Genomic DNA, 15,118 nt, shown 5'->3' on the forward strand with positions numbered 1-15,118 from the left:
TCCCCCTGCTCTCTAGGAATTTGGTTGGTCCCTTACCATGAACACGGCTCCAGTGCCGCCCTCTCCGATTTGCGTCTCCTTGGTCAGCCGACCATCAGGAGGCTGGGAAAAATAGATAAATAGAATTAAAGGGGAATTTTATTCATAACATAATATTCCACGGGTAAAAAATATGTATTAACTACAATGGGGGCAGATAGGAAGGAGATGGACTTTTGGGAAGGAGGGGCATGAGAAACACATGAAAGACAGAGGCAATTGGCAGGTGTGAGGTTCATAAAACTGGGGGGGTATCACCAAACCAACACCCAAATTCCATGCTCTAGCAGCACCTACAGGGTGTTGGTCATGTATGTCACCCTCTTTCCTACTCACCTTATAATTTTCGGAGAGGCATCCGAATTCAGCTGTTCGCTGAGGGAAAATTAAAAGATTTTGTTAGTTTAAAGGGTCATTATTAGGCCCAACACTTGCTGAGTAACAAAACGGTACTACCCCGTGTGCCCTTCCACTAAAAGTGGGGTCCCATAGCAAATTCACTTTAGGGCCTTTTAAACCTTGGCCAAGTATGGGACTTTATTCACAAACCAACTTATTAGTCTTTGCCCCACTGTGCCCCCTACACCCCCTGGGCCCCCAGCAGTCACAGGGTCTCCTTTCTCTATAGTTACACCCCTGGATATTAAAGAACTGTCTGATAAAGTGTCTGATTCTGGGATAAATTGGCCCCATATAGAACCAGATATTTATTCAGGCTCATTAAAGAGCCCCATATGGGCAGAACACTGCTCTGTGTGTCACTGAATGGGTTAACATTCTATACTTTACACCAAAACCTTTGAGTCAAATGAAATCCATAGCAGGAGTCTTACCTTCCTCCGGGGGGCGCAGAATGGCATTGCGCCCTAGTGGTTTTGCTCTTAAAAGAGCAGTTGGGTTTAGAAAAAAAAATCAGCTGATATCAATGGAAGATGTTTTTTCCAAAGAAAAGCTGAAAATTTCAGGAAAATCACTGAAAATCGCTCTGAAAAAGCTTTGAAATCGCTCAGAAATCGCTTTGTCGCACACAATTTCACTGTATGGGGGGACAGAAATGAAAAGCTATAAGTTCACATGGTCCGGCCCTCTCAAAAAACTGATATTTATTCTCTATGATATTTTCATTCAAATTTCTGAAATCTGATTTCTGTGTAATGTGACATTATCTCAGGTTAGCAAAAATCATGCTGCTGGCTTCTGCATTACGGCATTAAAGGTGAAGTTCCCCTTTAAATTATGGTGAAACAGGTTGCAGCATTTCCCCGTATTTGGCACCATCCTTCCTTCTATTAGAACATAATGCACGGTCCCGCCTACAATGTTATCACCACCATATAACTAAGGCCCAATGGTGGGAGAGCAGATAAGGATTCTGGGAGTTGTAGTTCTGCAGCACCTTGGGGGCCACATGTTGGGGGACTATGGATAATACTGGGAGTATTCTATCCTTTAGGTCAGAGAAAAAACTGGCATAGGCACCTGCCCTGTTATACTACAATTCCCAGTATCCAATGTAACCCAGCGCTGTCATGCCTGGCAATATACATAGCACCCAGGGGTAAGGAACACACATATATATACATAGCACCCAGGGGTAAGGAACACACATATATATACATAGCACCCAGGGGTAAGGAACGGCTGAGAGTGGCAGATGCAGCCCAATAACCACTGAAAAATCTATGCCATGTTGTACTGACCCCCTGCTTGTGTTTCTTAGTTCAGAAGGCAGCTGCAAAGGCTTTTAGGGCATGCTGGGAGCTGTAGTTCTGTGCTAAATAACTATGGGCAAAGCTCTATGTAACATAAAGCTCTCAGATGTTACTAGACATCATCACCCCCCCCCCCCCCATCACTTGCACCAGTCCAGGTGGTGATATCATTACTAGCATAGGATACTGAGATTCTGACTGTTTAACAGGATGTACCAATACATGGGTATGGGGATTTCAACTTGCACAGAAGGGAAATAGCAATAATGGCAGCTCTGAGAGCAGAGGGGATCACATATAAAGGAAGGGAGAGGATTACAGGTACTTGTTTTGGATTTCATGAAAGAGAACAGTAGTTGGATTGGGAATGATGGAGCACATTAATGTATCCCCTGTATGAGTGTTTGTATGCTCCACTCACCTCTATAGTAAAGATTAATATACCTAAATGGGTTGCAGCCAATCACATTTGAGTTTAAGATTTTACCTATGACTGGCTACCAAGATCCAACATGTATATAAATAATGCTGAGCTGAATGAGACCCTAGCAACCACAGGACAAGGGCCACAAGCTGCAGGTCTGATAGGGGATGATGGGAGTTGTAGGTCAGTGACAGTTACAGGACTACAGGCTGAAAGTATGATAGGGGATGCTGAGAGTTGAGACAAGCAATGGCTGCCTGTCATTAACTGCCTCAGACAGGATCAGTGGCCCATTAATGCCTGCAAAATGGCAACTCTGAAACTTTATGCTTAAAAGCTTTTTAAAGAAGGCAGTTTTATGTACAAAGTAAGAAACAGAGAGAGAAATATGAATATTAAGAGCATTGGAGGCAGAACCTGAACACCAAGTGGCCAACTGTCATCCCAAACACTGTCAGACTTTGCCCTTAATAATTTCCAAACTTGTTTTAATACAAAGCAAAATTAAAAACAACATAAATATTAATATTAGAAGAGGAATCTGAATCCCAAATGTTTTTTATGCTTTTTGTATTTATTCTGAGAGATCTGTAGCCTCCCTGCTCCCCTATTTATTCCCCTAACCACTACTCTCCAATAGTCATGTTTTATATGAATGTATTTATGTATTAAACTTGAAAAATTCTATGCAAACCCAAGGCTAATATCCCAGGTGCTACCTAGTGATGCAATTGAATAGTAATTTTCTGCATTTATGTCATTATTTTCCTAAAATGTCCCCCCAGTGTGTGGTGCACTCCACTTACCTCTGATCCCAGAAATGAAAGTGAGAAAGCCGTTATTAACGGACACTCTAGCAACCAAATGACAGTTAAAAAGTTAAACCATAAGGGCATCACAATTGTTTTGTCTACCTTACTAGTGTCACAGTGACAGTTGGTGGCTGTGAAATAGCAGCTTTGAGACTTGTAGCTTAAAATCATACAAACCAGACACTTTTAAATACAGCGTGACTTACAGTAAGCAATGGGAATATCAATATATTAGAAGAATATGGATACCAAATGTTATTTTATACTTCCATGCATATATGCTGAGAGGTTTGTAGGCTCCCTGTTCCCCAATTCTTCCTACCAACCCAGCTCTCATAATAGAGTTTTATATTTATTAAATAAAAGAATATGTATATATATATATAACCAAAGCTAATACCCCAGATGCTTTCCTTCATTTCTGCCATTATTTTCTGCCATTATTCGTCTCCAGCGATGAGCTCTCCCACCTGGGCTGAACATTTCCATCTTTCTCGTACCCCTGAGCAGAAACATAAAATTATAGACACCATTGGATACCCCTGTTTGAATCACAGGGATATTAGAGTTGCAGTAAAGAGAAATAAACCATATTATTTATATTTGTGGTTGTGGCGATTTTTTTCTATTAAACAGACCAACTACAGTAAGGTTACACTTTGCAAAACACTTTGGGGCTGATTTACTAATCCACGAATCCGAATGGGAAAAATTCGGATTGGAAACGAACATTTTGCGACTTTTTCGTATTTTTTGCGATTTTTTCATCGCCGTTACAACTTTTTTGTAAATTGTCGCGACTTTTTCGTAGCCGTTACGACTTGCGCGAATTGTCGCAACTTTTTCGTAGCCGTTACGATTTGCTCGTATATTGTCGTGACTTTTTCGTATTGAGCACTCGTAAACGGCGGGCAAACCTTTGTGACTTTGCATGAGTTTGGAAGCCTGCCATAGGACAATGGCACTCTGCAGCTCCAACCTGGCCCAAGGAAAGTCTCCCATAGGGCTCAATGGCACTCTGCAGCTCCAACCTGGCCCAAGGAAAGTCTCCCATAGGGCTCAATGGCACTCTGCAGCTCCAACCTGGCCCAAGGAAAATCACGATACTGAAGCTTGAATGAATCCGAAACTTTCGTACTTGGCACGGCGGCTACGAAAAAGTCGCGACAATTAGCGCAAGTCGTAACGCTACGAAAAAGTCGTAGCGGCTACAAAAAAGTTCCGTCAATTTACGAAAAAATCGCAAAATACCGATCATTACGAAAAAAACGCATTCGGACGCTTTTCGGCCATTTGTGGATTAGTAAACGTGCCCCTTTGTGTTTATTTACAGCTACATACCTGGTGCCCTTACCTATGAACATGATAGTTATGCAGCAATATATATTGTAACTGTGGGTATTTGCCCTTGAATGGTTGGTGAGATAATAAATCCACCCGCCAGCATCTGAGTGTCTGTACAGCCCTATAGGGGTACATGAGACACAGTCATGGGCAGCGCCCCCAGCTTAAGGGGCTAAGGATTAAAAGCAGACATACATGTACATTAGCCACCATGTAGGTATTTTGCCTGCCTGGCTGCTAACAGTTACCCTCTATGTCACCGACATTAATAGGGAAGAAAGATAACACAGACAGGAAGGCTTTGTTCCTCCACCAATTACAAAGAGATGCAAAATTTGGAGTAAATGCTGGGGTAACTCTGTATCTGCAGGTTTATACATAGGCACATCAGAGCTTTAATACATGGAATAAATGCCAAAGGGCAGTGTTAATTAATATAACATTTGCCTGATATGCCTTTTAAAAATCTCATGTAAAAGAAGTGTTTTAATAAATACATTTTAAGTGGTTTTATAATCTGCACTATTGGAGATTTAAAAATGCAGCGGTCAGGGATTGGCACATTCACACTATAGTAAAATGTTTGTAGTTACTATACACCACATGTCCTGGTCTTGGGCTGCTGCAATAAATCACTGGGAAATACAGTAAAGGTGGCGCCACGTGACAATTTTTTTTTGCTGTGCAACATTTTTTTATGCGCATGACAATTTTTTGTTGTGCGTCGAATTATAAGGAGTTTTCGCAAAATTTTCAGCGAAGCGAAACAGGACAGATTCACGCATCACTAATGGCAACCAATCAGATTTTTGTTTTCACTATTCAACCAGCAATTGACTGAAAAAATGCAGTCACTGATACGTTGCTACAGGTTATTGCCATATGCACATTTGCCTGGTATTTATAAATGAGCCCCCACAAGTTGTGTGTATTTGTTGTTCTAAGCCTCTATACTGAATGTGTATTTGCACGTTGTATAAAGTCACCTCACTAGATTTACTATAGCAGCAGATCACAGGGCCAAAGACAATTTAAACCAAACATGCAAAACACATTAGAAGTGATGGTTGTTTGATTGTTTAAATGGCACCCAAGTCTCCATGATTTCATAAATATCCTTATTTTATTGTGCCATAGAAAATGTAATAAAAGCCATGTCTTTCATTTTTCTTTAAAATAGGGCTGAATCTTTTATCTTCTTCTTAGTATTCTTGAGTTCTCACATGTGCGGATACTGGTTGGGTTTAGTAGGGCTCATTGGAAATCCCATGTAAGCAGAGCTGCTGTGATGTACAAATGGGATGGGAACATTGTTTTGAACTGAGTCTGACTGAGAGTTGGGGAAGGTAAGAGATGGGGACTGATGGCCACAATAAATTGGTGATTGATGCCACTAGGATGAAAGCCTGCAGGTTGGGTGCTGAGGAATAGGCCTTGAGGGCACAGAGAGGCAAGAAGGTGGGCTACAGGCACAGTGCTGCTCAGTGATGCGGATGGTGGGTACAAGAGTGTAGCTGGCTGTCCTCCAATGGGTGAGCCTCCTTCCAGATGTGCATGTAGGGCATTGTGGGTCAGGCTGCCATGTGGAAGGGTGATTAGAAAGTGTGCGTTGTATATAAGCTGCTGCCCCATGTGTAGTCTCCATTCCTTTCCCGATGAGCAGATTCAAAACGCTGCACCTGCCAAACAACAAAAGGTCTTTTACATTCCATGTCTAGGGAACAGCAAGAGGTTCTATTCATATGCAGAGATGGGTACTATGGGAAAGAAATAAATACTGGCACAACCTGACCAATTGCTATCAGTATTAGGTAGTGTTTAAATTAAATCTCCACCTTTATTAAATATAAATGTCTTCCCTTCACTAAAGTTGGTCCCTTTGCCTCAGGCATATTTCCCCAGGGCAAAGGTAAATGAGCCCCATTACCATTCAGGACTGGGAAATATATGGTTCTGTGCACAGAATCCAGACCAGCGGTGTTCAATTATCTTCATTTAGCATCTTGCCCACAAGCCTCCAGGTTGGCCAACACTGATCATGAACATTTGTAGCACCACTTCTGCACAGTGATATGTTAGGGGCTGTTATGTGCTGACTATATAAAATTGCTTTGTGGAGTCTGTGACGTCTGCTGCTCTACAGACTTGGCAACCCTATGGTTGTACTCAGCAAACACTCATAGGAACATGTATAAGAGCACTGCCCTTTATATGATTTTCAGTACAAAACAAAAGGCACAGGAGATTTGTGTTGCACATAAATAAGTGAATATTAAAAACTGAACATTGATTCCATCTCCTGTAAAATGATGACTGACATGCTGAAGGAATATGGAAGCACCTACTTTACTATAATTCAGAGGCAGGAATGCTGATGGCAGTTTCTGTTGACGACTCCCCTATGAGTTTGGATGGTTTATCCTACCAGGCATGGACCATTGTGCAGTAAAAATATATAATAAATATGTAATACATTCAGAGAAAAGCAACCAGATCAATGAATTTAGAAAATTGGAATTTTTACTTAAAAGAGACAATAATCATTATATATAAAAATATAAAAAGGTCAAATAAAAAAGTTTATGCTCTTCTTTTTGGACATCCAATTGAAACTAGGGGAAAGGAGATTATATGGCCAGTACAGGAAGGGTTTCTCCACTGTCAGGCCACTCACAGTCTGGAACAAACTAACAAGAGAGGAGGTAATGAGTGATTTGGGATTTACTGGTGAGACTCTGAGGTCTTTGGATGCCTTTAAAGTGGATGAAAAGTCAAAAATAATGAACACAAGGTTAGGGTATACCAGTGATTTCTCTGAGTGCTTGCTTATTGATTGCAGCTTCTACCACAATTTATCAAATAATTATTATATCATTACTATTAATACAATTAAATAATAATTATTGTGTCCAGCACCACTTTGCTTCCATTAGTGGAAGATGCAAGCAATGGGGAGCTCTAAGGCACAGAAATGAGTTCTAATGGGTCAGATTCAATGTGACAGATGATTTCCTTCTATTAAATGTATTGCCTGCATGATAACTGCCCCTGGGTGTTTATGGGTGTCTGGTCTCTGTGACCATTTTTTTCCATCTTGAACTCTCTATGAGTTCTTAAGTTTGGACCTTGGCCTACTACTAGCTCTGATTGGTATCCACTTGTGTAGACCTCAGTCTGTCTTTTGTGTCAGGGGTGGATTTTAAATGTATTATTTATTAAAGTATCAGACTGAAAAAAAAATACCAGTGCTATATAGATATATAAATAACAAATAATAAAACACCCCCTATGCTAGGTTATGGTTGCCACTGTTTTAAATTATTTTTACTGGTTGGTGGGGGGCAGGCAGTGATATTAAGGGGTGGAGCAGTAATGTAAAATGGGAAGAGCTACAGCTGGTGGACAGATGGAGAGCAGGTTATGGACAGAATCACCAAAGAAAAACGTTTGGGCAGATTGGGGTGGGTCAGGGTGACCCAGGGGCTCATCTTAACGGTATTAAAAATTTACCAGCAACTAAATTACCAGTAAATTTTTAACACTGGCCCAGCCTTGGCAGGTTCTTTACTGGCTAGGCCGGTACAATACTGTCCAGCTGGCAAGCCTACTGCTAGTTTAAAAGAATTCGCAAAACATGTTTTTGTATAAGACACATCCATAAGGGGCACCAGCTCAGTATTTGTTTGTGCCATCGATCTTTATTGCCCTTCAGTTGTACATTATACCCCTGTTATCACCTGAATCTATACTGATGCACAGCAAAAGCTTTTATTTTGCACAAAAGATATTCAAGCAGGTCTTAAAATTGCACTATGGGCATTTGCATTGTACAACATGCTAAACTGTCTAATGAACAATATAACAGTGTGAAATTCTATTTGTTATTTTCATTTTAGCTATTTTTTCTGACTTTTATTGCATTTCTTTAAAGAAAGCACACAAAAGTTAACTTAAACGCACACAGCCTACAAGATATTAGAGGGAACTTTGAGCCAGACTGCAAGAAGACAGAGAACATTATGTACTAAACCAGGGGTAGGGAACCTATGGCTTGGGAGCCAGATGTGGCTCCTTTGATGGCTGCATCTGGCTCGTTGCCAAATCTTTAATAAAAAAAATAATGGGGGGTGTGGCCTGCGCTCGGCGGATAGAAGACGTGTTCTAAGGCTTAGAACACGTCTTCTATCCGCCGAGTGCAGGCCACACCCTCCTCCACATCGCAGCCGGCATCCTTGGGACCCACCCTACCTTGCCCCTGTGCTCGGCGGATAGAAAACGTGTTCTAAAACTTAGAACACGTCTTCTATCCGCCGAGCACAGGCCACGCCCTCCTCTGCATTGCATCCGGCATCCTTCTGACCCACCCTACGTTGCCCTGCAGCATCCGCGGCCAAACATATTGTATGGCTCTCACGGAATTACATTTTGAAATATATGGTGTTTATGGCTCTCTCAGCCAAAAAGGTTCCTGACCCCTGTACTAAACAAATGGGAACAATATGGGAGACTATGGGCAGAGTCACTGTCAGAATTTTACATAATGTGCTGTCCTCACTGTTAATACATTGTGTGCAAAAGAACCTTATATTGGAACTTATACTTTTCTTTTGAGATATTATTGTCATTATTAGACCCTTTGGGAGAAATTTTTAGACGTAGGTTCTGATTAGCACCAAGCAGCAGTGAGTTTTGATCAGCCAAGAAAATGAAAACAAAAGTGTGATTGGTTGCTATGGACAACTGCCCTGGTAAAATTTAGCACCTATAATAATAAATTAGCCCCTCTGTTATCAGTGTGAATCATTGTTGAATAAGTGATGCTCTTTGGTGGTCTGTGCTATAGACTTATGGAGCGTTTGTGGATTTTAATCTTCTTCCGACGAACATTCGGATATCGGTCGTAAGTTTAAATGCAACAATTTTAAACTAACATTCAGACTGAAATTGTAGGATAAAGCCCTTAAAATAACAAATGGGAGGATGTTCTGAACAAGAAATAGTTAGCAGGCACCAATCGTACGAGTAGATTCCATTGGATATTGGATGGATATCATCCGATACACAATACATGCACAGATTTTATTATTATACGACACCAAATTTTATAACTTGTCCGATCGACTAAATGAACCATCACCATGGTACGAAAATTATCAGGACAATAATTTGGAGCCCACATAGGGTCCAAAAATCATAGGAAACCTAGTTTCTATCGGTACATGGAAAAGGTTTATCACATGAAAACTTATTGATGATATTTAATTTGAGATGCAATTCAATTCAGAAAGACATTTCTGTTTTCATGTGAAATCTTTATCACATGGAACTCTCCAGCAAGTACAGATGCAGCGCAGTTCCTTTACTATTTTGTTGCATTATGTCTCTAACTGGTTGTCTTTGCACTGTAGCACCATCTAGAGCAGGGATCCCCAACCTTTTTAACCCATGAGCAATATTTAAATATAAAAAAGGTTGGGAAGCAACACATGCATTAAAAAAGGTCCTGGTTATTTTGTAGCCCCTATGTAGACTGGCAGCCTACAGGAGGCTCTGTTTGGTAGTACCCATGGTGTTTATGCCTCTAAAAATTGCCTCCAAGTTAGACATTTAAGAATGAAGACCTGCTTTGATGCCACTGGGAGCAACATCCAAGGGGTTGGTAAGCAACATGCTATCTATCCACTCACATACAGACCCATACTGACCTATCTATCCACTCACATACAGACCCATACTGACCTATCTATCCACTCACATACAGACCCATACTGACCTATCTATCCACTCACATACAGACCCATACTGACCTATCTATCCACTCACATACAGACCCATACTGACCTATCTATCCACTCACATACAGACCCATACTGACCTATCTATCCACTCACATACAGACCCATACTGACCTATCTATCCACTCACATACAGACCCATACTGATCTATCGATACACTCACATACATAAACCCATACTGACCTATCTATACACTCACATACAGACCCATACTGACCTATCTATACACTCACATACAGACCCATACTGACCTATCTATACACTCACATACATAAACCCATACTGACCTATCTATACACTCACATACAGACCCCTACTGACCTTTTTATACACTCAAATACAGACCCATACTGACCTATCTATACACTCACATACAGACCCATACTGACCTATCTATCCACTCACATACAGACCCATACTGACCTATCTATACACTCACATACAGACCCATACTGACCTCTCTATACACTCACATACAGACCCATACTGACCTTTTTATACACTCAAATACAGACCCATACTGACCTCTCTATACACTCACATACAGACCCATACTGACCTTTTTATACACTCAAATACAGACCCATACTGACCTATCTATACACTCACATACAGACCCATACTGACCTATCTATACACTCACATACAGACCCACACTGACCTATCTATACACTTACATACAGACCCACACTGACCTATCTATACACTTACATACAGACCCATACTGACCTATCTATACACTCACATACATAAACCCATACTGACCTATCTATACACTCACATACAGACCCATACTGACCTATCTATACACTCGCATACAGACCCATACTAACCTATCTATACACTCGCATACAGACCCATACTGACCTATCTATACACTCACATACAGACCCATACTGACCTATCTATACACTCCCATACAGACCCATACTGACCTATCTATACACTCACATACAGACCCATACTGACCTATCTATACACTCACATACAGACCCATACTGACCTATCTATACACTCACATACAGACCCATACTGACCTATCTATACACTCACATACAGACCCATACTGACCTCTCTATACACTCACATACAGACCCATACTGACCTCTCTATACACTCACATACAGACCCATACTGACCTATCTATACACTCACATACATAAACCCATACTGACCTATCTATACACTCACATACATAAACCCACACTGACCTATCTATACACTCACATACAGACCCATACTGACCTGTCTATACACTCACATACAGACCCATACTGACCTATCTATACACTCACATACAGACCCATACTGACCTATCTATCCACTCACATACAGACCCAAACTGACCCATCTATACACTCACATGCAGACCCATACTAACCTATCTAGCCCACCAGAAAACCTTAGACCCTAGGCCCACTCTCCAAACAATTTTTCATCCTTTCCCCACCCAACCTCTTTATTCTCCCAGTCTCTTTTATTTACATACTAGCATCTATATTTCCATCTATTTCTCCTCTTTGTTTCCATTCAGAAATTGTGAATGAACATGAAGCTGGCCTAATTGTCAGGAAGGAGGGCCCAATGACACCTGGGCCCACCGGGAGTTTTCCTGGTATCCTGGTGGGCCAGTCCGACACTGTATTTGGGGGATGACAGCTTGCTACATCCAGTGCATGCAGATATGGAGTTGTACAGGAAAAAAGAAAAAAAACTCCATGTCAGCAGATTTTCCATCTCTTTCAGTTTTCTACAATACAGAGGCTTGTTAGTAGCCACTGGATAGGGGAATAAATTCAGGTGCATGTTTTGTCCTTTAACAACTTGTGTTATATTCCCCCACTATAATTTTTGCCTGTGCCCTCTACTTCTGGGGCAAATTTCAGGCATCTTGCACACTTGCCCAACATCATGCCTTTATGTAGAGCTGCCTTCATTGGGGAGAGGGGGCCAGGAGAAATCTTTGTCTGAATGTTGCCCAACTGGGTCACAAACGTTACACAAATTTCGTAAGAGAAAATTTAATTTCGTAAAATGTACTTGCCTAAAAACTTAAGCAACTTGTGTATCAAGCAAGAGACAGTGCAGAGAAGCTTGACAGCGGCAGACAAGGGCAAATTCCACTGACCAGCAGTGAATTAAAAACTTAAGGTAAATCCACTGCCCCCCCCCCCCCATAAAGTAACTGACTTATTGCAAATGAATTATTTTATTGCTATAAACTGCTTATTGCTTATTATAGACTATTATTAGTTGTTCAAATTAGGATCCATTTACTGAATGATATGAGCACCTCCTTCATTTTCAGCAGTGGAATGATGCTTTATAGGGCTCCACATCAATATCATTGAGCCTCATTGACTTTTACGTATATACAGTATATTTACGTAACAAATATGCAAAAACAGGGGTGTGGCAGCGTCAGGTAGGTGCAAACTCCAACTGACTATTAATTAGCAAATTAATAAATGGAACTCTTTATATGAACTGCTGTTTATAGTGTACACACAAGGGGCCTGGCCAAAATTGTGGTGATGGCAGCCCTGCCGTTATATCATTTAGCATGATTTTCTATCAATAAATCAAAATTACAATGAATTTATTTGTGATGTTAGAACTAGGTGTGTGTGTAAGGCCTGGATAGCTGTGGAATAGTTAATATGGGATGCTAAAGAGAAAGGAGAAGTTGCCAGGTGACGTATGATTGATGAAAGCTGCATATCAAACCAAGGCAGGTGGAACAAATGACCAAGGACACCTTAGAAGGTACGGCTTCCACTTCCAAGCAAGCCATGCATTTCTAACGTGTGACAGTAATAAATAGAAGCATTTCAAACAGTGCTGTGGGATACTTCTCTCTTTACAATAAAAATATTGGAATTTTTCACAGCTAAGTCCAATTATTAGTAAACCAGAATAAGGCATGCTTTTAGACCATATATGACTAGACCAATAATCTATCAAAATCAAAAAGATTAATGCTCTTATTTAAACTCAGAAAGGGCCTCCATAATGCTACCAAGAACTTTGTTTCCTTAGTGGAAGACATTAACTACAGGATAAAACAAACATGCGCTACTGAATAACTCTACAAATAATAGGTGGCCTACAAAAGTGCTGTTCACCTTTTATCATCTAGTGATCTAATTGTTCCACATATCCAATGTTCAGTCTAAGGAGCAGGTGAGGGTCCAAGAAATGCACACAAGTGGGTAGTCCTGACCTTTTGTAAGGTACCTGGTCGCCGTGGTCGTCTGCCCGCTGCTAAGGATGGCACGCGTCCTGTTCGCGGCGCGTTTATATTCGCCGGCGTGCGTCCTGACGCCAGCGCATGCGCATTGCGCTTAAAAGGACGCCAGAAGCAGGGAATCACTGCAAAGTGATCATTTCCCTAGTGAAAGACGCCAAGCATTGTGTTCTACTGATTTCTCATTATTTGACCCGGCCTGACACTCGACTTTAAATCTTGCTGCCTGAACCGACTCTTGCCTGTCCGACCATTCTACTGCCTCTCGATTTTGCTTAGACGTCTGGCTCGGCACTCCTGCCACTCCTCCACTTGGTTCCAGTCCTGTCCCATCCTCAGCGGCTGTGTTCCTTAGTGGGAGGTGTAGGAGAGGTCCTTCCTCAACAAGTTCTTCCAGCGACGCCACCTGCAGGTTCCTGATACCTTTGTAAATATGTAAATATGTAAAGTATCATTCCTGATACACACATACACATACAACATATTATTTACATAGAACTGTATATCAACATACATCACAAATACACAACATCACACAACACATTTTTACAATTTTGTTAAACATTTTTGTGAGGTATATAAGTATGGATAATAAGATGAGAAATAAATATAGCTACTGCTCACCAAAAGCTAATTTCACACATTTGAGAAGTTCCCTTACTACAGTGGCCCTCAATAAATCACACACTTGTCAGGGGTCACCCCAATATTCACTTGACTTGAAGACTTTGGGGGATTTTTAAGCCTCCTGGCTTCTCTCAAACTCTTAGGGGATATTTCACAAAATAAGTGATACTGAGACAAAATAAAAGTGGAGATATATTTATTGGATTTTCCACCTTATTCACAAACCTCCATCTACACTTTTGTGAATTTGTCTTTTAAACTGACAGTTTCAGAATTTGTCATTTGGGTGACATTTTACTGACATTTTTTAAGAATGTGTAGCTCTTTTTAAATTTGTCGGTGCCATTAAACCCAGTCCCACATCTACGAGACCTATAATCATGATTTATTTTTAATGCATTTCACTTGCTAGTCATTTCACTTTAGGGGAATTTCCTGAACGGTAATTTTAGTTTGCCTAGGAAAACTATATGTAGCCCATTTTATCAAACGGTGCTGCTACTCGGTGTTACTTTGGCGCTACAGGAGTCCTGAGCCCCCGCTTACTATGGTGGTTAACAGGGATTTCTCCCTTAATGGCGTGCCTCCACCCAGGGATGATCTTGTGGAACTATAATCCACACCCTGGGAACTTAATAGTATACTGTAACCCCTCAATGGGATCCTCTTACTCCTGGCTGATTTGCCCCACCCTGGGGTAATTCCTTACCAGCTTGTAGGTGATCCTTTGGATATGAAGGATATCAGACACAGTTGATTATGTGGTGAAACAAGTGAGCTGCTTTATTGTGAGCAGAACCTCTCCAGGAGTGGCATACAGTACAATTCAACAGCAGGGCATATACTCCTTAACTTCTCATCAAGAACCTTTTCCTGTTGGGTAAACCACGGTACTCACGCCAAGTGCTCCCTTCTAGGTGATCCCCCCGGTACTCTCGCCAGGAGACACTCTCTCTTAGAGTTCTTCCCGGTACTTACGCTAGGCTGACTCACCACAGGGACCCACCCCGGTACTCACGCCCAGGCATCCTCAGATCTGGACTCCTTAACTAGTGGAGACTTGATCCACCTACCTAACCACGTTGGGCCCTGCTCTCCAGCAGATGTAATGCTGGGG

The sequence above is a fragment of the Xenopus tropicalis genome, chromosome 7 (assembly GCF_000004195.4).
Source record: "Xenopus tropicalis strain Nigerian chromosome 7, UCB_Xtro_10.0, whole genome shotgun sequence".
NCBI lineage: Eukaryota > Metazoa > Chordata > Amphibia > Anura > Pipidae > Xenopus > Xenopus tropicalis.